This window comes from Triturus cristatus, chromosome 5_2 (genome assembly GCF_964204655.1).
Source record: "Triturus cristatus chromosome 5_2, aTriCri1.1, whole genome shotgun sequence".
NCBI classification, from domain to species: Eukaryota; Metazoa; Chordata; class Amphibia; order Caudata; family Salamandridae; genus Triturus; species Triturus cristatus.
This window is the reverse complement of record NC_140588.1, coordinates 100359800-100383715: the sequence shown is the minus strand read 5'-3', so window position 1 is coordinate 100383715 and position 23916 is coordinate 100359800. Positions and strand designations below refer to the sequence as shown.

The window sequence follows — 23916 nt, the reverse complement described above, 5'->3', positions numbered from 1 at the left end:
TGCTGTATGCTGTAGGGTGAAAGGTCATTGGATGAAGCGAGTCAGATGAAAGACCTTGTAAGTATATGATACGCATACTTTTAGTAAAATCTAAAGGTTTTGACTAACACCAGAACTTTTAAAAAATCTGACAATGTTGATTAATATTTTTTTTAATATGAAATTTTGAATGCGCATAGTAGTTTTTGTATTGAAGAGATCCCTTTTACAATATTGTATGTAACAATACCAAAAAAGCTACATAATAATGCCACTGATTATGGGCCATAATATACATATGGTTGCATGACATTCCACATAATTTGTCATTCCTTACCATACAATTTAGTCATTCACATTGAGCAATTCAGTGAATTCTGCTACATAATCTGATTAGTCCCTTCTGCCTAGTTCCAACAGTTCTGCATCAGGCCTCTCATTACCTCGCCAAGGATCCTCCTGTTGGGTGGGTGTTTTCAAGGACATTAGATTTGGGGTTGGAGATCTCAACCTAACCACAGGAGTCAATCTCTGGAATCACCCGTCGGACATTCTGCCAAAACATAAGACCCCTGTGGTTTTATAAAAACACAAAAAAGTCTCTTTTGGAAAAGCTTTGGTTTAAATCTAGACAGACCATGGACGCCATCTGCCTGTTCATTCCAGGAGCTACTATACTACTGAAAAATTGGGCTACCCAATCTTCCCTTGTGGGCTTGGGTGATAAAAGTTATCAAGGAAAGATGCCTACAATGGATATTATTTGAGAACACAATACAATTCCTTTCAACAATTATTTATAGATGCTTAAAAAATGGCATCAGAATTATGAATTTTTAACCTAGATTAAAATATTCAATAATGAATCAATCTCATCGAACAATAAACGGGTGTATTGCTTTTATATATCAATTTATGACCAAATGATGAAATTATAGGGTACATATAAATCTCATATATACAAAGGTGACAAAAGCCAAAATCATTTAATCTGATTTCTTATTATCACTAATGTAATGTTAGTAACCATAGTCATATTTGGAGACAGCCTATATATATGACATAGAGTTCCTAGACATAGATTTTCTTCCATAAGTTGAAAAATGGGTTGATGCGTCGACGTTTCGGTCTTTTATGTTGACCATCGATCAGACCATCTTCAGGACATAACATTCATGTGTAGAGACCCTTTGATAAGCTGTTCAGTCAGGGCATAAGTCAGTGATCCATCAAGATATTGGGCCTTATTGTTTGTGGTGCTCCATATGGTGTACTCTAAAGGGCTACCTTTAAAGGATGGCACGATCTTTAAATTGTATTCAAGTCAGGTCAAAATTACATCTCTCTTACTGAGATTTTTATCGGCGTCTGCAATCGGCGTCTATTCCGAGTCTGAGCTATCACACTGCATCAGGGAGTTGAACAGACTCTTCATCTCAATGTGATAATACATGGACATTCTTGTACATTAGATTAAATTACAACAATACTGACACTAGCAGGCACTTTAGGAAATGAACATTTCTTTTAAACAAATGTGGTGCTGTGTAGGTAGCTGCCTTATCAATACTTGCGGCTTTGCATCATTCCTCCCTAGAAAGCCATTTGTCAATAAGAAATGCATGCTTCTCCCATCTCTGTATATGCAAAAAAAGAAAAGGATGTAGAAATGTGAAAGGAAGAGACCAGACTAGTGCAGGTGTACTCCTGCCTTTTTTGTAAAATGGAGAAAAGGAGCCTTGGCAGAGAATTCCACAATGTACAGGCCTTTTCTGGTTCTCTGTTAAAAAGTGACACTCTGCCCTGAAAATAACACGAGGATATTTCTGTAAATTAGAGGCCTGTAATTTACAGCTCCACAGGGCATCCTCACACTGGACTGGCAAATCCGCTTTGTTTTAGATGATGAAAGCTTTCCGCACTGAGCGAGTGGTAGATGTGTGCAAAGCACAGACTGCTGACGAGTCACTTCAGGCAAGTGGCTTTCTGAGGCACAGAGACAGGACTGGGCCTTTGTCAAGAAGGTATCCTGATGCATGCGCCATAAAATGTTCTTAGATGTTTGCAGTGCTTAATTTGTAAAAATGTAAGTGCCAGGGCCCAAGATATTCTACTGCAGCACCCCACAGCTCCTGCCACTGCTATCGAATGACAGTCCCAGCATTAACTACAAACCATCACACTTAAACAAGTGCGACAATTAGGACTATTGCCGGTCACCCCAAGCACGAGTGCAAATTTGTTACTTTTAAAATACAATGGGCCTGATTCACAAAGGTAAATTTACACTTTTGTGAAAGTTTATGACTGTTTTCTACTCACAAAGGTATTTTACGAGTAGTATATTTACGGCTGTGGAGTCTCTGCACATAAAAAAATAGAACAGTCCTATATACTACTAGCAAAGTACCTTTGTGAATAGCAAACACTCATAAATTTATACAAAATCAGAAGTTTACATTTGTGAACCAGTCCCTGAATTGCTAAACACTCATTCTGTGCTAAAAAAAATAGCAGCAGAGTGCCATCATTTGGTGTATTCTCATACACAAGTGTTGATGTTTTAAAAGAGTGAAAAGCACCGGCAAACACTGGTACAAATTACTGGCTATATTGTACACGGTAGGCAGGAGTGCGGCGCTGTATACTGTATTCACAATATGATGCTACATATATATCCTGCTGGAAATGATGACCAAAGTTCTCAGGTGCATTGTTTCTTCTGACTGGAAGTCTGCTGTCCTGGACTTTGGCCACCATGTCCACTCTATCACTTTGAAGAGGGCCTTGCTTAGCCCTGGATGATCATTTTATCATGGAGAGTTTGATTACAGCATCAAGCATGGCTGTATCTATTTTAGGCCCTTCTGTGTCGCTGCAAAAGTGCAACATCAAATTTGCAGCGGTGTTATTGGAGAAGTATCCTATCCTAGCCCTGATATAAAGCACTCAATGTTTCCCACGGAAGGCGCACTATAAACATATCCATCCGATCAAATAGAGCCTTTAAACAGATTGCCCAGGACTGCATCGAAGCCACACAAGTGGTATAAAGTGCCATACTAATGTTACAGTATACTCAAATAACCTAGGCTGCACTGGCAGAGTTGTTTTCCTGAGAAGCTTATGAGTCTCAGGAGATGCTCAGATTTAATGGGGAGAATTTTCGTGGTAGCAGTCTCTTTGCCTTCCTGCAGCCTTCAAGAAATGTTGTTAGTCCTTGGGGATGGTGTCTTCGACTTGGACAAGTCTTTTGTGTTTTAAAAATGATCTTTCCCAGGTCAGTAATCTTAGGCTACATTAATACGCAAGAACAAAAGATCACAAGTTACTTATTATCTTTTGTTCTTCACACAGGAGGCTGGATGTTGGAAATGGCCCTTTTTGCAGGGTTTTCCCCAAACTTTGTTGTCTTTAGGACTCTGGGCACTTTACCACTGCTAATGAGTGCTAAAGTGCATATACTCTCTGTGTAAATTGTGATTATGATAGGTTATCCATGATTATCATATTTGATTTACTGGTAAGTTCCTAGTAAAGTGTACTGCGTGTACCCAGGGCCTGTAAATCAAATGCTACTAGTGGTCCTGCAGTACTGATTGTGCCACCCACATGAGTAGCCCTATAAATGTATCTCAGACCTGGCGCTGCAGTGTCTGCGCCTGCAGTTTTAAACTGCCATGTAGACTTCGCAAGTGCACCCATTTCCAGGCCCTAACCTTCTCTTTTCTTACATGCAAGGTACCCCTCACATTGGCCCAAGGTCAAGGTACCCCCATGGGCAGAGTGCAGTGTATGTGAAAGGTAGGACATGTACTGCTGCGTGTGACATGTTCTGACAGTGAAATACTGTGAATTTTGTTTTTCACTATTGAAAGGCTATCTTTCCCATAGGTTAACCTGGGAGTTACTTTGTAACCTCTTTCAAGTATAACTTTCCATTGGGATAAGATAGAGACATGGAGTTTAGGTTTTCTGAACTAAGAATCTAATAATATGTCTTTTAAGGGTGATGGTTTTTAAATTGCGTGTTTGAAAATGCCAATTTTAGAAAGTAGGCATTTTCTAGTTCGACCATTATGTGTGCCTTTGCTGTTTCTATATTGACTGTCTGGTTTTGGAGTGACAGGGTATGGAGTGCACATTCACTGTAGGCAGCCACTGGGGGGGGGGGGGGTTGAGATGTGTTGTGCCTTTCCTGGTGACTCGGAGCTGAGCTGAATTTACTTTGGCTGCACTTAGAGTGGAGGGAGGAGTTTCACTAACACCTTAATAGGAAGTGTCTCCTCTGCACAATGCTGTCTCCACCTACTGTAGTGATGCTGCACTACAGAGGACAGAACTAGTTTGGACTGGGCTCAGAGACCCTTGCCACAAAGGCAACAAAGACAAAATGGGGTATCAGTAGTGGACCTTAAACCCCAGAGAATTAGATCACTTCTGGATTCAAGAGGAACCTTTTGCAAAGGAGAAGAGCAGGAGAGCTGGAAGGAGGAGTACTGCCCCTTTCCTGTGTGCTTTGCTGGGTTGGCCTGCAGTTGCTGCTTTTGCAAAGGAAAAGGACAAAGACTGGAACTTTGCTGTGAATCTGCTTGAGGAAGAATATCCAAGGGCTTGTGTGTGCTGGCTTCCTGTTCTTAAGTCTCAGGGACACAAAGACTTCACCTCCAGCTCCCCTGTACTCCACTGCTGGGAGTTCTGACCTGCCAGGAGGTGCCTATTTGAGTTTTGGGCCTCTGGAGATTGTTCCTGCTGTTGGGAGCTGGAAGAAACTTAAGGGAAGCAGGAAAAACATCTCCGACACCATCAGCGCCGCCGCCGGTGATGCTGCGACCTACACAGAGGCCAGAGGCACTGCTCGTGAAGTACACGATGCACTGCCTCGCCTGCACAGCAGCTCCGATGCCCTTCGACACTATTCGATGCCTGCAGTTATCGCCCACCCAATGCCAGCGCTCACACCGACGCCGTCACTGCCCGTGCCTGCATCCCATTATCACAGAGCTGATAACATATGAGGGTGACTTCCTGAACTCTTCGGCTTCGCACCACCCGGCCACCATCTTCCCCTGTCCTGGACTCCACATGCCACCTTCTCACAGACATGAGGCCTCGCCTTGCCTTCCCACGGCAACCAGGGACCTGGCCTCGACCTTGACACCGAAACCTCACCTCTACAACGCCATGCATCGTCCATAGACTTTGTTTTCCAAGGTGCTGTTGTTTGGGTGTCCAAGTGATTTCGTGCCTGTCGTCGCGGTCAGCACTGTACTTTGGATTAATGCTTGTCACGATGTCGTAATAGCCCCAGATGGATCTATGTTTTTCTACAAGTGATATTTCTGCAAGTAACTGCTTTTAAGGGCTATTTTGATATTTGTATGTTGGATTTTTGTTGTTTGGTCTTGTTTGGTTTAGATAAAGATACTTTATTTTTCTAAACTGATGTGGTGTTTTCACTGAGTTACTCTGTGTCTTGAGTAGAAGTACTTTACACATTGCCTTTGAGATAAGCCTGCACACTCATGCCAAGCTACCAAAGGGGTGAGCAGGGGTTATCTAAAGTGTGTATCCCCTTTATCTTGACTAGAAGCAAGGGTCCCTATATGAACAACGGTACATACATCTGCCAACTTAAGACCCCCATTTCTAACACCAGACTTGACGATATTACAAGGTGACTCATTGGCTCTGCAACCATCAAAAGAATACACAACCTTTAACAGGATGGAAAGCCAACAACATAATGAGAAACCATCAACAGAACAAAGCTCCTTCAACAAAGATCCATTCTATTAAATTGGGCTCTCCCATAGACCCACTTCTCTTGATCCCGATAATATGCAGTTCCTGGTAGAACTTGTTAATTCTTCTTTACAAGCAGGATGCATTCCTCAACCATAGCAGCATGCCATGGTTTTGCCCGTCTGAAGAAACCTAATTTGAATCCTCACAACTTGTCCAATTATAGACTGATTTCTCTGCTCCCCATTCTGTCTAAATTCTTGGAAAAGCTTGTCAACAACCACTTTTCCATCTTTACGGCATCCCAAAAAGCTCTACATTCCTCTCATTCTGGCTTTAAAGCAGCAAACAGTACTGAATCTGCCCTTCTAGGAGTCCCAGAACATCTGAGGCGACTCTTGGATGAGGGTGAGAGAGCAGCACTGATTTTACTTGATCTCAGGGCTGCCTTTGATACTCACTTTAATCTGTAATCAATACTTATCTGAATAAGATCTTTGCCTGTTTATTTGTTCAATTGGATTGCATGCTGAAAAGATACATGAAATGATGAGGGACATATACTTGTTAAGACACACTACTAGTATATGGTTTAAACTAATACATATGTGGTTACAAATACTATGAAACAGTTCAATGTCTGTATACTCTTGAAACTCTGTATGCCATGTAACCCAAATCTCAAAAAATCTTTTCTTAAATAGTAAGATTGGGTCAATCCACTTCTTGCTTCTCTTTTTTCCTCTTGTTTTTCGTTTCTCTTTATTTCTATTTCCATTTTTCTTTCTGCACTCTTTCGCACAGATTATGGTGCTGCCTCTCTACATATTAATAAGATCCTTATATCTAGGCATTTACTTTGTTGAATCTAATATTGGAATATATATTGCTTGTTTAGTCAGGCTTGGAGCCGTGCTTGAACAATGGATGTTCTGGCCTGTTTCGCCTTTTGTATTGTAACTCTCCTTAGATACACATATTGGGAGGATGAACGTAAGCTCTGGTCCCATTTGGCCAACTTTTAAGATTTATATATAAATTTATGATCATTGACATATTAATGTGGCTAGTGCATTGGATTGGTTATTTTCGTCTTTGGACGCAAGATCTTTCCACTCCTGTTGTGTCTTTATGAATTTTTAAAGTCCCCCGTGGCTCGGTATGCATTTTCTGAGAAAAGACAATAATGTGCGGCTCGGATGAGGGAGTCTGGACATTCCCAATGTTTATGGTAGCTACACCTACTACTTTGAACAAGTTGGATATCCCTTTAAGATGGCGCTCTTTACTGTCGGAGCCACATGGCTGATATAGTTTATATATGTTAATTCTCTTTTTTTCTTTGGTAACACCTTCTGTGGCTCGTTCTTAATTTACAATTCTGAAGGAATAACCAGTAATAGATAGGCTAAATATGGGAGTCATCATATCCCTTTGTTAATTCAATATCATAATATATAATAAGTTCCGCTTGGGACATAAATATGGGTTCTAAATTACTTCCGAATTTTATAGGTATCAACTTATTATTATGTTTGAAAGAAATAATTCAATTTCAGAATCACGATTTTAATCAAATATAACGAAACTATTTTTCTTTATGATAATGACTAGTGCATTGTATATTTTTTCATGCACTGAGACATCGCTCCAAGATGGCGCCTTATTATCACTAGACGCATAGGGTAAACATAACATGTTCTTGACGTCATCACGCCTATGCGCTCTGCGTGCGTCACTTTAAAATGGCGGCGCGTTCTTGGGAATGGTTTTGTTATTGTTTCGTGAATATGGGGCGGGAGAGATAGATCCGCGCTGTCTGTGAGTTGCAGTCAATATTTCTCAAACTCCTTCGTTGTTAATCTTGGGCGCCACCATATAATTGGTTTAAACTTTGGAAATATTGAATGACGGGAGAGATAGATCTCCGTTGTCGGTGAGGTGTAACCTGTTCGCTGTTAACTTTTGATGCTACCTTGGAATTGGTTTAAAATTTTGGAAATATCGAACGGCAATCAAAAGAACTCGGATATCGGGTGTCTTAATTCACACCCTTGAATAATTTTGTTATCAATTTGGGTCATATCTGCTATCTGGTGAAATATTAATACTATATGCTTGGGTTTGTACCTTGCCAGCAATTGTGGCTGGAATGTTGGTGACGTGCTAATGTTATTTGGTGAAATACATGCCCTGTTTTGTTTAGCGCTATTTGCTACGAAAATTTGGGACTGGCAATCCTTATTGATACTGACTTCCTGGTGGGGACTGTTGGAGCCACGCATTATACCAATTTTTGTGTTATTCTTATATACAAGCTTTGCTGGGGTTTTGAGTAGTTTTTAGAATAGAGTATAAGCCATGTGCTTTAACGCAATGTTACATATGGCAAACATTCATGCTAAATTAATAATTTAAATTGTTCCAAGTGGGTATATACCATATTCATAAATAGGAATATTGGTTATTGATTTGTCTTCACAGGATTCTTTAATCATTAGCTCATGTGGGTTTGTTGTTTCTCCCCCTTTTTCTTTGTAGTCCTTTATGCAGGACACTATGGGACGTTGAAAATTCAGTAACACGCTGAATAAAGGACTGCATTAATATGAAAAAAGGACTGCAGTAATATTGTTTTGATTCTGTTCCACCGGTTATCTGGCTATCATACTGGATGAACTATTTATCTCTTTGGGACTGGAATAAACCACCCTGTTACATTTTTTTGGAAGTTGGTGATTACCATGGAAAGAGTACTCTAGTGGAACAGTAAGGTAGGCCTTATCTAACTTTGTGATAGCATTACCCTTTACTGGACCTATTAATTATCCTATTGAATGGATGTCTGATTTTGGTATATGGGTTACTTATTACAGAAGCACAGTGTTATTGGAAGACGTTTGACCACGCTGTAAAATATTTCCATCGAGTTTGAGAATCGTCGCAAAGATCATATAGTTGGTAGGTAACACAGTGTTTGGGTAGCTTTGGTTTTTTCAAATTAAGGGTATAGGTTTATATGCTCACATTGTTGGTGAATCTGGATGATTTGGGTCTATCCCTTTGGATATACTTCTTCTTCTCTTTGGGTGCACACTCTTTAGCTCCCTCTCCACTTTTGGCAATGAACAAAGCATGAAGGTTTTAGGTGTTTTTAGACTGACTCCTCTTACTGTGACAACGGGGGTCCCTGCTTCTTGCATCTCTCTCTTTGTGGAAACATTTCATAAGCTCGGATTCGCTATAAGGGGACAATTGCTTTATGTTTATTTGTCTCTATGTTAATGAAGAGAGGACCTCGTGGTTATCGTCTATTACATGTTAGAGTCACCTTGGAGTTGGTGATTTAAGTAAATGACAAAAAGAATTGATCACGCATTACATGTATAAGGATGATAATTTAAAAAAAAACTGGTGTTTTAATGAGTAAATGGTTGGGTTTTATATTTGTATGTGATTTTGTATGTTCGTTAAATGCATCATGTATGAAAGGGCTTATTTCAAAATTAGATCGGATGTTATACAATGTCAAAATAAGATGAGTCACTTATGTGGTGCCTCACTTTGTCTTTTTGTAAATTTCAGCCCTGAAGAAGTCCTAGCAGAATAGGACGAAACGCGTTGGCTGAAGGATTATTTGAATAATAAAAGTCATCAATTGAATTGAGTTGCTTCTCTTACATCTATTGGATCTAATGGAAATTTATGGACACTAAAAAATCATATATGGAAGTGTGGTGCAATTCTGATTTAGTAAAAAATTGTTTGTTTCCTTGTATAGGTAGCACCTTTGGACAGAGGGTGCTTTCAGAATCTGCACACGTTTGTATTATTGTGTTAAAATATTGTTGGTAGTACTTCCCATATTGGTGCTGCATCAGTGCTATAAACCCAACTGTCCTTTGTTTTTGTATGCCTTTGATACTGTGTCGCATGTTACCCTCCTGGAGAGATTGGTCAATTTGGGTCTTCAAGGCACAGCATTATCTTGGATGGCATCATTTTTGGAAGGTTGCACCTTCCAGGTCCCCTCACGCAGTGCTTCTTTTTCGCTTTTTCCCCTTACCTCCGGGGTTCCCCAGGGTTCTGCCTAGTTCAACATTTATGTTCACCCTCTGGCTGACCTGATTGAAAACTGCGGTCTCACCCTGTTTTCCTACGTGGAAGACACCTAAATCATCTTCTCCCTGTCACCCGCACAAGACCACAACTCTAGGGTCCTCAACTCCTTCTTGAGTTTGATTGACTCATGGATGGATAACAACTCTAGAGAAGACCGAGGTACTAGTGTTAGGTAATAAAGCGACCCTATGGGGCCCACAGCACTGGCCAGTGAACTTGGGTGCTCTTCAAGCTCCTGCACCCAAGGTGAAGAACCTCTGCTTTTTATTGGATGAAAAGCTGTCCATGAAGTCTGAGGTTGCAAAGGTGACCACTCTCTGTTTTGCGGTCATGAAATGGCTGCCCAAAATCCTTTGGATACTTCCATTCTTAGCCCAAAGGACAGTCATCCAGGCCCTTCTTCAATCTAGACTTGATTATGGCAATGTTCTTTATTTGGGAACAGACAAAGCCTCCACAAGTGGTCCAGAATTCGGCAGCCAGACTACTCTACAGGCTTCGCAAGAATGTTTTGTCTTCCTCACTTCTCTAGGACTCACACTGGCTTACGTTTGCGGAACTCATCCAATTCAAAGCCCTGTTCTTTGTACACAGAGCAAGACCAGGTATCAGCCCTCAATATCTTCAGGAATTGGTGAGATCATATCAGTTGGACAGTCCACTACGCTCGGGTGACCTTTCCCTGGGTTTCACTCCCAGAGTCAAGTGGGCTCACCTGGGAGTACCATCCTTTGCTTACCTGGGCCCCAAGCTTTGGAATGCCTTTCTGGAATATTTAAGAAGCTGCTCCTCACTTACTACCTTTCGGAAACAGACCTGGTTGTTCTGAGTCAGCTGTGATAGATATACCCTTGCCTCTTTCTTAAAGCACCGGGAAACTGAATGGGTAGCTGAGAGCTATACAAGTCTTTCTAATAATAATAAATAATAATAATAGTGGCCAACAAAAGAATAAACAACCATCAAAGGGATGGAGTAGCAACAACGAAATGGATAATCATCAAATGAATGAGCAACCATCAAAAGCATGGGTATCCAGCACCAGGATGAGCAACCACCAACAGAATCGAACCATCAACAGACTCAGTAACCATCAAAGGAATGAGCAGCCATCAACAGGATGGACAAGCACCGAAAGAAAGTGCAGCCATCAATGGCATGGGTCACCAACAACATAATGAGCAACCAGCAACAGAGAGGGCAACCATCAGTATAATTTTATAAAGCAATACCAGAGCATTCATTTATAGATCACTGAAAGTTCTGCACTGTTGCAACCACCCAACACCAACTGCAAGGTCAGAGCAGGGGCCTTTTTCTACTGCATTGGAAGTAAATATCAATGCATTGTTGAGATATGAAAAATATGTTTATTTGCAAGTGATGCTTTGTGAAGGTGCTCAAGAATTAAAGGCATCATCAATGTGGGCTCAAAGCATTGCCTCCAAGAAGGCAACGCCACTGTCAATGACACTTTGTAAGCACATAGGTAGACTGAACCCTGGCCAACATAACCCGTTAATTTGACAATAGCATATTACTAACACAAAAACAGGTCTAATAGGCTCAAATCCATCTGAATATTCATCTCTGGGGTCATCAAAAACTTTCCACACCTCAGTCCGCACATCTCTGCACTGTGCAGGTTTTTAATCTAAAGTGATAAAAATAAAGTATTTTTGATTGATTGTTTTATTTCTAGTTCTTATCAGATCTGCTGTGGAAACTCTTAAAACCCTAAGCAAACTTCAATCATGCTGTCACCACCACTCTGCTAGGGTACAGAAGGACATCTTTGCTACTTGTGAAGCTCTCTGGTGCCCCCTGCGGGTGCTATATTGGCAACTGCCGCAACATTCAATGCCCTAGAACCAGCCACAGCCCTTATTCTTGCACAGAATAGGCCTGTTGCAATTTGTAACTGATAAAGTGCAAAATTTGTATCCTATGTGGGGTACCCATTAGAAGACCAATGGAACTGCTAGTAACATGCACTCACGTTATTATTCAATATTATGAGAGAAATTAGACTCTAGAGTAAACGTGAATCAAGCAACTTGTTCCTACGAAATTAATGCATTTCAATGTACAGCTTAATAATTAACAAAGAATTTGTGTTGAAATATGTAACCAGCGTAACCCGTTTCTATAGGCCTCATTAGTGATGTAACCCAGTGATATATCAACTGTGTTTTGAATGCTTCCTAGGCTAATGATGTAGTTCCAATATACATATTAATGTAGTTAGGGAAATATTGCTATTGAACACTGATGATTTTATGTAATTACTAACGTACATAGCATGGTGAATTCATTATATTAGCCTAAGTCGTGGGCCTGAATCTGCAGTACATTTTGAAATGCCCTTGTATCAGAAACTAATGTTTAGATTTGTATATGAGATTCGTGGAATGTTATTTGTTGCCATGTTTTGCATTTCAGGTGGACAACGTTTGTTGGTGAATAGTAGGGGTATTGTTCCATTAGATAAGTCACAGAATGAAAGAGTTACAGTTAGCTTGGCCTTGCAAAAAGATATAGTGGAGAGAGTGGCGTTCACACAGGAGAAAGAGAAGAGACCCAGGATGAAGTGTTGCAGAGGGACGTATATGGAGAAGGCCGAGAAAGGAATCGACGTCATGGAAAGGTTTTGTGGCTGAGCCTACTGTAGAGTATAGGTGAGAAAACCATCATGAAAGAAAGGGCAACCATCAAAAGCATTCATAAAGGGATACCAGAGCAGGGAAAGAAGTCATAGATTGTTGAAAGTACAGCACTGTTGCAACCCCCCCCACACCAACTGCAAGGTCAGAGCAGGGGACTTTTTGTAATGCATTGGAATGTAAATATCTATACATTGCTGAGATATGAAAAAGAGGTTTATTTGCAAGTGATGCTTTGAGAAGGTGCTCAAGAATTAGGGGCATCATCTATGTGGGCTCAAACCGTTGTCTCGAAGAAGGCAACGTCACTAATAATGACACTGTGTAAGCAGGGCCAGACCGGCTGTAGCGGGCACCGGGTCTTTCCCGGGAGGGCCGCCAGGGTGGGGGCTGTTTTTTTACCCCTGTGGGGCTGTTCTTGTTACCGGAGGCCGATATCGGCCCCCAGCAACAATAGTGGCACAAAGCTAGCTTTCAGCTGGCACAGACCACTCCCCCTATCCCTCCTCAGTCCACACATCACTGCACCTTGCATGGTTTCTAGTTCTTATCAGATCTGCTGTGAAAACTCTTAACACCCTAAGTGAACTTCCATCATGCTGTCACCACCACTCTGCTAGGGTAGAGCAGGACATCCTTTTCTACTTGTGAAGCTCTTCTGTGCCCCCTGCTGGTGCTATATTGGCAACTGACATGACATTCAATGTACTAGAACCAGCCACGACCCTTATTCTTGCACAGAATAGGACTGTTGCAGTTTGTAACCTAAAAAGAGCCCCCACTCCCACTAATAGGAGTAGACATGCCTCTCGCCTCATTCAAATATCCTTTTAAAATAAACAAAGGTTGCTAGTCATTTGTCCCGGAGTCACTAAGAAAACGTGCTGAGCAACAAATGTATCTTGTAAGCAAATGCTTAAATTCAAACACAAAAATTAAATACATCTAATTATTTATTTTCTAGGGAATGTTTTTGCAACTGCATGCAACTAGGATGAAGGAAGTTGCCCCCTATTAAGAGGCCAGGCCTGGAAAGAGAAAAGAGCAGCTCACATGTTGGTACCATCATGTCCCTGCTATGACTATATGATGCACAAACACAAACATTACCCCGCTCATTCACAGAACAGACGCCGAATTGTCTGGCCCGTGTGTGGAACTAACTTAGTTAAAGTGCACATACAACCAAATGACAGTTTACATTATTGCCTCTTCAACAATCCGGCAACATTTCAGGATTACATATATTGCACTGGTGCAATTTTGCACCTTCGTTTGCACTATCTGATAAATCCCAAAACACATTTGCAGAAACTGACCTATAAAAAAATATTTTGGTCCAGTTAGTCAGGCAAAAGCTGTTGCAAATGCCTGTAAAAATTACAACCTCAGCACTACAATCTATGCAGTCAAGTCAAGTCAAGTCAAAGAATCTTTATTCGGTGATTAAAAAACACCATAAAAGCACACTCATATTTACATGTTAAAAAGTCATTAAACATTTCAGGGTTCTTTGTACAGTGAATTAACAAAACATAAATACAACAATATAGCCATATTTAACACTTAAAAGTTAAAGTAAAAACATTTCAGTCTTCTCCTCTAGTAAGCCTTAAACGAAGTGCTACCTTGATGAAGTTCATAATACTACACAGTGTTTGGGGTTCCTCAGCTTTCTGTAAGAATACAAGTGCCTCCCTAGCGTGGACCAAATTAGCATTTTTCAAAATATTTACAAGGTATCTGCGTCTGGGCATTGAGTAAAAGGGGCAGAGTAGAACAAAATGAAGGGAGTCTTGCGGAGACCTGTTGTCGCAGCCGCAGGGCCCCTTCTGTTCTATTAATGTAGCAAACCCCGCTGGTGATGCCAACATAAATGGGAGAAGGTTCAATCTGAAACGGCACATCAGGAACCTATCCTGTGCATTGTACATGAGGAACAAGTATGGCTCCATACCTTCCACGCTCTTCACTAGGTGATGGGCCCTCACTGTCTTTTTACACCCTTCAGCCTCATCTCTCCGTAGGTTTTTCCGCTCAAGAAAAATTCTCCCTACATGCAGTTTATTCTGGGCTACAATAGTTACAGGATGAGTAAAGAGGTTCCCAAAACATAGCTCCTCCAGGGTATTCTTCACATAAAGGAGCCAGGGGATGCGCATACACTTGTCCCTTTTTAGGCAGTCCAATAAGATTTCTCTACTAAGTGTCGCATCAGGATTGTACCAGATTTTTAACCAAGCGATAATAGGCCTCAATTTTAACAAATCTTCTATATATGGTCTCCCTAGCTCCCTATGGGCAATCAAACCAGCAGTACTTTGTGGTACCCTCAAGAGTGATTTCAGATATTTATTTTCTTCACGTTGGATACTAGTGGTATTGACAAAGCCCCATACTTCTGCCCCGTAAATTACCTTGGAGCATGATACTGAGCTGTACAGATTTATCACCTGTTCCGGGGACCATCTTCCTAGCCTCCTGCCATAGCTAGCAATTGCCCCGTTAGATGCAATCATTTTACCACAACGTTCCTCCACCAGGGTATCAAACCGCAGGGCACCATCGAATGTTACACCAAGGTATGGAAACGTTTTGACCTCTTCCACAATGTGGCTCCCTATTTTGTATGTAAATTTAGAGGTGGTTTTTTTCCCCGCCAGGAGCACATAGGATTTACTCAGATTTACAGAAAGGTCCAAGGCACTCATGAACCTAACAAAACCATCAATCAGGATTTGTAGGCTCCTTGGTGTCCGTGCGATCAGTACCGCGTCATCTGCATAAAGCAGAACAGGAATATGACGCGACCCAACCCTTGGGCAATCTGCCTTCAGACCCAACAGAAACTGCTCCAAATTATTAATATAAAGGGAAAACAAAAAGGGAGCAAGAATGCAGCCTTGTCGGACTCCACTTTTACAGGGAAAAGAACTAGTCAGCCCCCCCTCCCTATTAAAGCGGACTTTGGCGGTGGTGTCACTGTGCAGTTCCCTCAATATACTAATTAGACCACTCTCTATCCCCATACTAAGCATCATGCCCCACAATTTTTCCCTATTGACGTGATCGAATGCTGCTGCCAGATCCATGAAACCCATGTAAATGGATTCATCACTAGCCATGGTATACTTGGCAGTCAGCAAATAAAGGTTCAGGCACTGGTCACTAGTGGACCTCCCTGCCCTAAATCCGTATTGAGTGTCCGAGAAGATGTTTTTTTCCTCGGTCCACTCGGACAGTCTATTAAGAATTGCCCTCCCCAAAAGTTTTGCTGACACATCAATCAGGGAGATCGGGCGGTAGCACTTTGGGTCATCCCTGTTGCCCTTTTTGAAAATCGGCACAATTACTGCCGTGGACCAAGACGGGGGCAGGCCACAGATGATAGCAGTATTAATAACCCTTGTCATTAGGGGAGCCCAGAGTTCGATGTTACTCAAAAACAGATCAGGGGGGATTCCATCAGGCCCCGGAGCTTTATTTTTGGTCAGGCCCTCAATCCCTGCAATGATCTCCTTATTGGAGAATTCTACCAGTGGAGCCTCAGTTGGAATGGCCGGTAGGTCAACAGTAGAACCAGGCTCATGATTGTACAGGCCCCTATAGTGGTTGACCCACTGCTCTGGGAGAATATTAGCCCCTATATCCGGGGTATCTTTTTCCTGGAAAGTTGGGTTATTAATTATTTTCCAAAAGCCTGCTAGGTCCTTTCTTTCCCCCGCTTCTCGTAAATCTGCCCATGCTTCCGCCTGCAAGGCAAGTTTCCTCCTCTTAATTTCCTTTTTATAAATTTCTCTGCACACCTTAACTTTGTGGGGGACCCTTGGTTTAGTTTTAAGGCAGCTTTTCAGCTCCCTCAAAGCTTTAGAGCAGTCTTTGTCGAACCATCGGGGATTCCCGTGGTTCTTAAATGGGACGCTAGTCTTTAGCAAACCATCGACCAGATTAGCGATCTGGTCGAAAGCTTCCATTATCCTCGGTCCGCGGACTTCTGTGTCCAAACAATCATTAATAGCAAGTATGCCTGCGTCCACCAGGCCCTTGTAGAACTTTTCCCCGTCTATTTTAGCCCATTTTAGTCTCCTGCCTTGGTCTGTTGCTCTCTCAGTGAAGGTGCGTTGAACTCTAATACTTAGACCCACCATATACTGCAGCTCCAAAACAAGAGGGTTATGGTCACTAAAGCCACTCCATTCGATCCCTACACTAATTGTCTTATTAATTAAGGACCTTGAAACCAGAATGTAATCTATGAAGGAAGAGCATCCTCTACCCTTAAATGTGGGGGGGAGTGTGCCATCCTCCTGCATCCCTACCATATTAATGGTGTGTTCAAGGTCATATTTAAACCGTAACATCCTGAAAGCTGAGCCCAACAGCGTATGAGAGAAATGCGGTCCCTTCTCCATAGGGCATCGGGACCAATCTGTGCTTATTTGGACCAGTACCGGGCACAAGTGGCAATTATAATCACCCATAACCACCAACCCATGTGGCTGCCCATTTTTTTGGCCTGTTATGACCTGGCCCAACCTATTATCTAATTCAGTAACAAGAGAGATGTTAGATCCCGCTATCTCGTTGTTATAAAGGTTTACTGCAACAAATCTAAGACCTTTCCCAGTGAACCTGACTGCCTGAATCCTGTGGGAATTCCAATCAAGGCAAGTGTAACTTCCCGGAAGGCTCAGATCTATATAAATAGCTAAACCTCCCATGGCTCTCCCTGATCTTGATTTTTGAGCAGGAACAAAAAAACACTTATACCCTTGCAGATGGAAATTATTCTCCTGGGCCCAGGTCTCCTGCAGACAAATTACATGGAATTTTCTGATATAGTCAAGCCACTCTTTGTTATTAAATTTCCCAGCCAGGCCAGCTATATTCCATGAGATGATTTTTAGTGCCTCACCCCCCTGGACCCCTCCTCCCTGTGACCCACCAGGTGATTCTCGCACTTGTTTTCCCAATTCCGGTCCCTGTGCGTCACCTATACATGCAATATCTACAACCCTAGGTTCATCCAGCACATAACTCCGGGCGCAACTTGATGACTTTTGTTTTGCCTCGGGGCTGTGCTTCTCCCACTCAGCATTTGGAACCCCTCTACCCCCTATACCCCATATACCATTATCTCTTTGTCAATCTACCCCCTCAAGACCATCCAGGCAGTGGAACCGATTGAATGTATGGAAGGGTAGCTCTGGGCGGCTAAATAATGGCCTGGGATTGAACTCATGATGAACACCCCTTCGACCCACCCTTTCCCAGTTGTCATATGAACGGGTCACGTGTACAGGGGCTGGGGTGGGGGGAAAGAAGAAAGACACATGAAGTGTTTGAATTGTTGTTACCTGTGATCTATTCTTTCCCTGGCATATGTGAGCAACTGTTCCAGCATCCCTGAAGCTCACCAATATGCAATCCCCTATGATGGATTTGCGTGTTCTCCCTATCCAAGGCACCCTTCTGACCATTATGATCTCATTGCTTAAGTGTACGGGTAAGGGTCTATTCAAATTTAGCCACTTAATCACCCTACTTTTCAGAGCACAGAAATCCTCGGCTTCACCTGCCTCTAGTGGTGGAACGCCCGCCATGACTACTGTAAAGTCATTCGCCTCTGGTGGTAAATTGGGTCTACGTGGCCTGGGGGGAAACTTCATTAGTGGAGTCGGTGCAACACTATCTGGGGGCTGTACCGGGGGAACAGCATTTGCAGGGGGTATAGGTCCTATGGGGTTAGGTGGCTTATTTGGGGCAGGGTTATTCCTCTGGGTTTGTGGTGGGGCGGCCGCAGTTGCAACCTGTGAGGGAGCAAGATGCATAACACTTTTTGGAGCTGTTGGGGTGGCAATAGGTTTAGGAGCCCTCTCATGAGAATTGGCCGGATTTTTCATACTGCTTAGTGTAGCCTCAAGAATGGTTAGTCTGATTTCCACTTTTTTGATGCTTTCACTAATTGGTAACAAAAGTGACCTAAGCAGGAATTCCAAATTACCCAGCGGAGCAACAGAGAGGGGGGCATTAACAATGTTGCTAGCCGTCTCTTTAGTCAGGACGGGAGCCACACCATCCTGTGCAAGCGGGTTTAGAATGTAAGTCAGCCACCGTTGTCACAGTTGATATGGAGGGTTTGGATGACTTCCCAAAATCAGAATGAGGGATCTTTGGTTTGTTTTTAGCCTGGGCACCCCTCGACTTCCTCCTACGTTTGTTTGGTGGGGGCCCAAAAACCCCTTGTGCTACAGCTATTTTAGGTTTGGCTTTCCTAGACTTTGATGCTGGGGGCGGTTGAGAAATTAAGTCAATCGTCCCCCTACTTGGGCTTGTGCTACTCACTGGGGTTGAGCTCATAAGTACCACTGGGGGCGTTTTTGTAACATCCCTAAACAGGATCGGAACATCTTCATTTAGTGTCAAGTCTTCGCTAGGTGTGGGAGGATAGTCTCCTAGAGGTCTACCTTTCAAATTATCTATAGAGCGTCTCCGCTCAGCTCTGAGCCGGCTTAAAGTGTTCTCCTTGTCCCCATCTCCCCCCGCCCGAGGAAAGTAATTCTCTAAGGTCATATTTTTTGTTCCTGCCTGCCTTATGGGGGTACTTTCCTTTACCGGGGACGGCATGGTATCTTAGAGTGTGATGATAGCTATGGGGCAATTTATCAGCTTGTTGTGCTAGGGACTTGATGGCAAACGGCAGAACCAAGAGGGTAGGCCCAGCCCGGCCTACTCCGGCCTATGACGGCCACAGACGGCCCCGCCCTTGTCCCGGGCTTCTCCCGGCGCCCTCCCGCGCGCTCCCGCGCAGCGGGATCCCAGTGCAAAAATAAAAGAGAAGGAGGTGGGGCGGGGGGCGTGGCAGTCAGGGAGAGCGACCCAGGTGTTGTGGGTTGACCTCACGCAGGGGCTCCTGGGAGTTGGAGTCCCTGCGGGTCCACTCGCAGCCCTGTACTTGCCTGCCAAAGCCCAGAGTCCGGTGTCCAAGATCAGAGCCCCTCTATGCTCAAGGCGCCTCTCTCCACACTGCGAAGCGGGACCCGCGGAGCGGGTCCGGCAAGGAGCTGCGGCAGAAGAAAAACACCACAGATGCAGGGAACAGCCCACGGCGAAGTCCAGGCAAACAAGGTATCCCACGTCGATCAGGAAGGGGGCTGCTTTCAAGTGCTAGGGCGGGGGCGTGGCAGTCAGGGAGAGCGACCCAGGTGTTGTGGGTTGACCTCACGCAGGGGCTCCTGGGAGTTGGAGTCCCTGCGGGTCCACTCGCAGCCCTGTACTTGCCTGCCAAAGCCCAGAGTCCGGTGTCCAAGATCAGAGCCCCTCTATGCTCAAGGCGCCTCTCTCCACACCGCGAAGCGGGACCCGCGGAGCGGGTCCGGCAAGGAGCTGCGGCAGAAGAAAAACACCACAGATGCAGGGAACAGCCCACGGCGAAGTCCAGGCAAACAAGGTATCCCACGTCGATCAGGAAGGGGGCTGCTTTCAAGTGCTAGGGCGGGGGCGTGGCAGTCAGGGAGAGCGACCCAGGTGTTGTGGGTTGACCTCACGCAGGGGCTCCTGGGAGTTGGAGTCCCTGCGGGTCCGCTCGCAGCCCTGTACTTGCCTGCCAAAGCCCAGAGTCCGGTGTCCAAGATCAGAGCCCCTCTATGCTCAAGGCGCCTCTCTCCACACCGCGAAGCGGGACCCGCGGAGCGGGTCCGGCAAGGAGCTGCGGCAGAAGAAAAACACCACAGATGCAGGGAACAGCCCACGGCGAAGTCCAGGCAAACAAGGTATCTATGCAGTCTTATAATGCTGGTGTCAAATTGTGCTTGCAAAATCACAAACTAGTTAATCTGTCCCCTCTGCTGGAGTCATATTTGAAATGTTTCACAGATGTGGTTTGCAGCCTCACATATTTAACCAGTCCTCGTCAACAACTGGTAATCCAAGGATTTTGCTGTACAGTTTCTCACATTCAGTCAAGCCATGCTGGGTGAGAGGTAGAACTTTTCAGATATGTGTTTTGTGGTTTTTGTCATTCATCAGAGAACAGTATCTAATCCTTTTGATGGTGTCAACGCACTGCATATGTATCACTTTGGTGAAATACCACATAAAATGCAGTGCATTTCACCTGCACAGACAACTGATTTACTTCCCAGGTTGCATTGGTCTTCCCACAATGCATTATGGGAGACGTAGTTCAATGTCCTCACAATTCAGTAATTTTGCAGGGCAGTTTATTCATATTTTCATGTTTGTCAGTTCTGTAAATATTCTGACACATGTTTATAGTTTTTGCCATTCATTCTAGAGATATATTCTAGAAGGCTATGAAGCATGATTCTTTGAAAAACAAACCCGGCAAAGGCAGTGATCCTCCAAATACAGAAAGAAAACCAGCCATGAAGGCAACAAAGTCAAATTAATACCAAAAAACTATGTTTTAAACATTGTCAGTTTATATTTAAGAAGCACAACAACAAATTATTTTGATGTGACATTTCAGCCTTTCAACTCCAACTAAATCTCTGAACACTAACCAATCCAAGGAAGTAGTTGGTGTTTGCTTCCTAGAGGAGCCGAACTCTAGCCACCAGGGACAGATGTTATTCTCAGACCCACCGCTTCAGTGACTCTAACCTCAATGGAGAAGATGAGCAATCTTGATGTCAAGACCCTCAGACCCATCTCTTCATTGACTCTAAACTGAGCCAGGTCTAGGATCAGCAATCTTGAAGTCAAGACCATTTCTACAGTGATTCTGAATCTAACGGATGTCAGGGGTGAACAGTGTCAAAGTCAAGATCTCCAGACTCACTTCTACAGCGACTCTAAACTTAGTTGGGTTAGGTTTGGGCAGTCTTGGTGTCAACACTCGCAGAACGACATCTTCAGCAAATGAAAAGTGAACCAGGGTCAGGGGTGAGGAATCTCTATGTGTAGACCTTCGGAACCACATCTTCAGTAATTCTGAAGTTAGCCCGGTCAGGGTTGGGCAATCTTGGTGTCAAGACCCTGGGAACCACATCTCCAGCAAGTGAAAAGTGAACCAGGGTCAGGGGCAAGGAACTTCGCAGAACCACCTCTTTAGTGACTCCGAACTTAACTGAGATCAGAACTAAGCAGTCAAGACCCTCAGAGCCACAGCTACTGCAACTTACCAAGGGTCGGGGTGATCTGGCTTGATGTCAAGACCCCCAGGGCCACCACTTCAGTGACTCTACACTTTAACAGGGAGGACGGCAGTCTAGAATTGAAGACCTACCGAACCCTTACATCCACCTCTTTAGCAACTCTGAACTTAAACACGGTCAAGGGACTCTAAGGCCCTCTTACAAGGTGTGTTATTTCACCCAGCATGGCGATAACTCTTGGAAAAATAACGCAATTTGCAATTTTCTGTTTTTCGGAGTCTGAAATCCCCAAACCCAATAACTCCTTGCCCAGAGACACACGGCCTTCAGACAGGCTGCCGGGAGTCGGGCTGCTGCAGGCATCATTGGACACCCCTGCCCACTGCCTACTACAGCCCAGGGGAAGCAGTTAATGCTCCCGCAGACAGGCACAAGTGCGCCCTGCGCCCCGGATCAACACCCCCAGTAACAGTCTCACCGACAGGGCAGGCAAAAATGTGACAATTTTTTTTTCACTGTAATGGTGGCTTGGGAAACTGTTCGGAATAGCACCTGCATCCGGATTCGAGCAGTCAGTGTCCATTTCGAGGGAAAACTCTTTTTATCCGAGCTTGCTATGAATGAATATAACAGCCGGTAAACTTAATTCTGGCTTTCCGGGATTTCCACTGCAAACGACGGCCAACTCGTGATGGGGATGGAGCGTGACCCGCTATCGATACACCAGAAAAGCCTCGCAGAGCCGTGTTCGCAGTCTCTTCCGCCCTCGGTCAGTGGAGATGAAGCAGAGGCGGCGCAGCTGCTGGAGGACGCAAAGTTATGATTGCTTGTCTCTGACACCGGACGTCTTGTCCTCGCATCGCTGTCGGTGACCCCACGTCATGAGAGAGACCCTCATCCAGCGCTGTTTTTAGCGAGCAGCGCTTCACCTGCTGCACGGGTCGCGCGATGCGCGAATACAAGCAGCATCCGTCCACATTTCAAAGACGCTACCTCCACGTGCTCTGGCGCGAGACAGTGGTGTACCAACGGCGCCAACAGCCTGATTGCTCCCCATCCGCTGCCTGGACAGTAAACAGCCATCATTTTAGAGCATTGGCCCGTAACGCTTCTGAGTCCCGGTGCCACTGCACCCTCTGCACTACTGGTTGCCACTCCCCAGGCGAGAAAGCAGTCTCACTCCCACGCTGACAGAGGCGAACTCAGCGTCCCTCTGTGCGAAGGGAGGCAGCAATGTGTGCAGCTGTTCAAAACCGAACCAACCACTCATTCCTTTTGTTAGTTTCTGTCGACACGGGAGGACGTATAAACATACATTCAAACTCCTACCTATTTTTGCGTTGGTCTAGCAAAAAAATAAATGTTTGTAGCAAGCAATACACACATTTAGTCTGTTTCTAAGAGCTCCAATTATGTGAAAGATGCACAGTGGCTCAAATTATTTGTCGAGGATCACCCACTGAACTAAGTAATCCGCGATTTAAATCGTAGCGTCGCAGTTCGATATATTACGATTGAGCCAGTCGATGACATTTCTTCCCCTACTTAAACATGCATCAAACGATTTTGTCAATGATCGATACGTCGCCGGAGGCTCTGCTTGCTACACAGCGTTGCTTTAAGAGCTATAAAGCGCATTGACGGTCTGCGTACAAATTACAGCCACAATTACCCTGCTTTTCAAAATCGTATAACCATGGGAAATGTGCAGTCTATTCCCGTTTACCAAAGGTCATTCCCAAACCCGTCCCGTTTGAACAATAGGTTCAGAAAAGAAAGAAACCAAAAATAGATGGCAACATTGACCGAAAATAATACACAAAGACTTGGCTTGGTGTGGTTTTCCAATGATACCAGCTTGTTCCATACTACCTGGACCCAGGCTCTTGGAGCGCTGCAAGTTACGAATGTTGAACTAGCCAAACCCGGTGCCACTCGTAATATCGACATAAACAGATGTCAGGCAGAGACAGCCCTGCCAAACCAGACAGCGTGCAGTGCGCACACACATCTCGGTAGCAGTCACACTACCTCCCGAGTTATCCTACTACCTACTGAAGTACGTACACCTTTCCTATAACTCTACACTTTCCTGCAGTCGTGCAGTGTGCCCTACAATATACAGCTAGCCCGTCTCCCCTCTGAGCCCCACGTCCACATATATGAATTAAGCGGCATTCTGAAAGGAATTACGGCCACGCACAGCTGGTGACAGGTATAGTTAAAGCGATAGCCAAGATATAGTTCCACTATTTGACACCCCAATGGAAAACGGAGATTTTGTTGGT

At 44.1% G+C, this 23916-nt stretch overlaps 1 protein-coding gene across 3 annotated transcripts in view; it reads right to left on the bottom strand.

The window, feature by feature from the left end:
• Positions 1-23916, bottom strand: part of CDH20 (cadherin 20) — a 1519872-nt gene that overhangs the window by 292553 nt on the left and 1203403 nt on the right. The window lies entirely within an intron of this gene.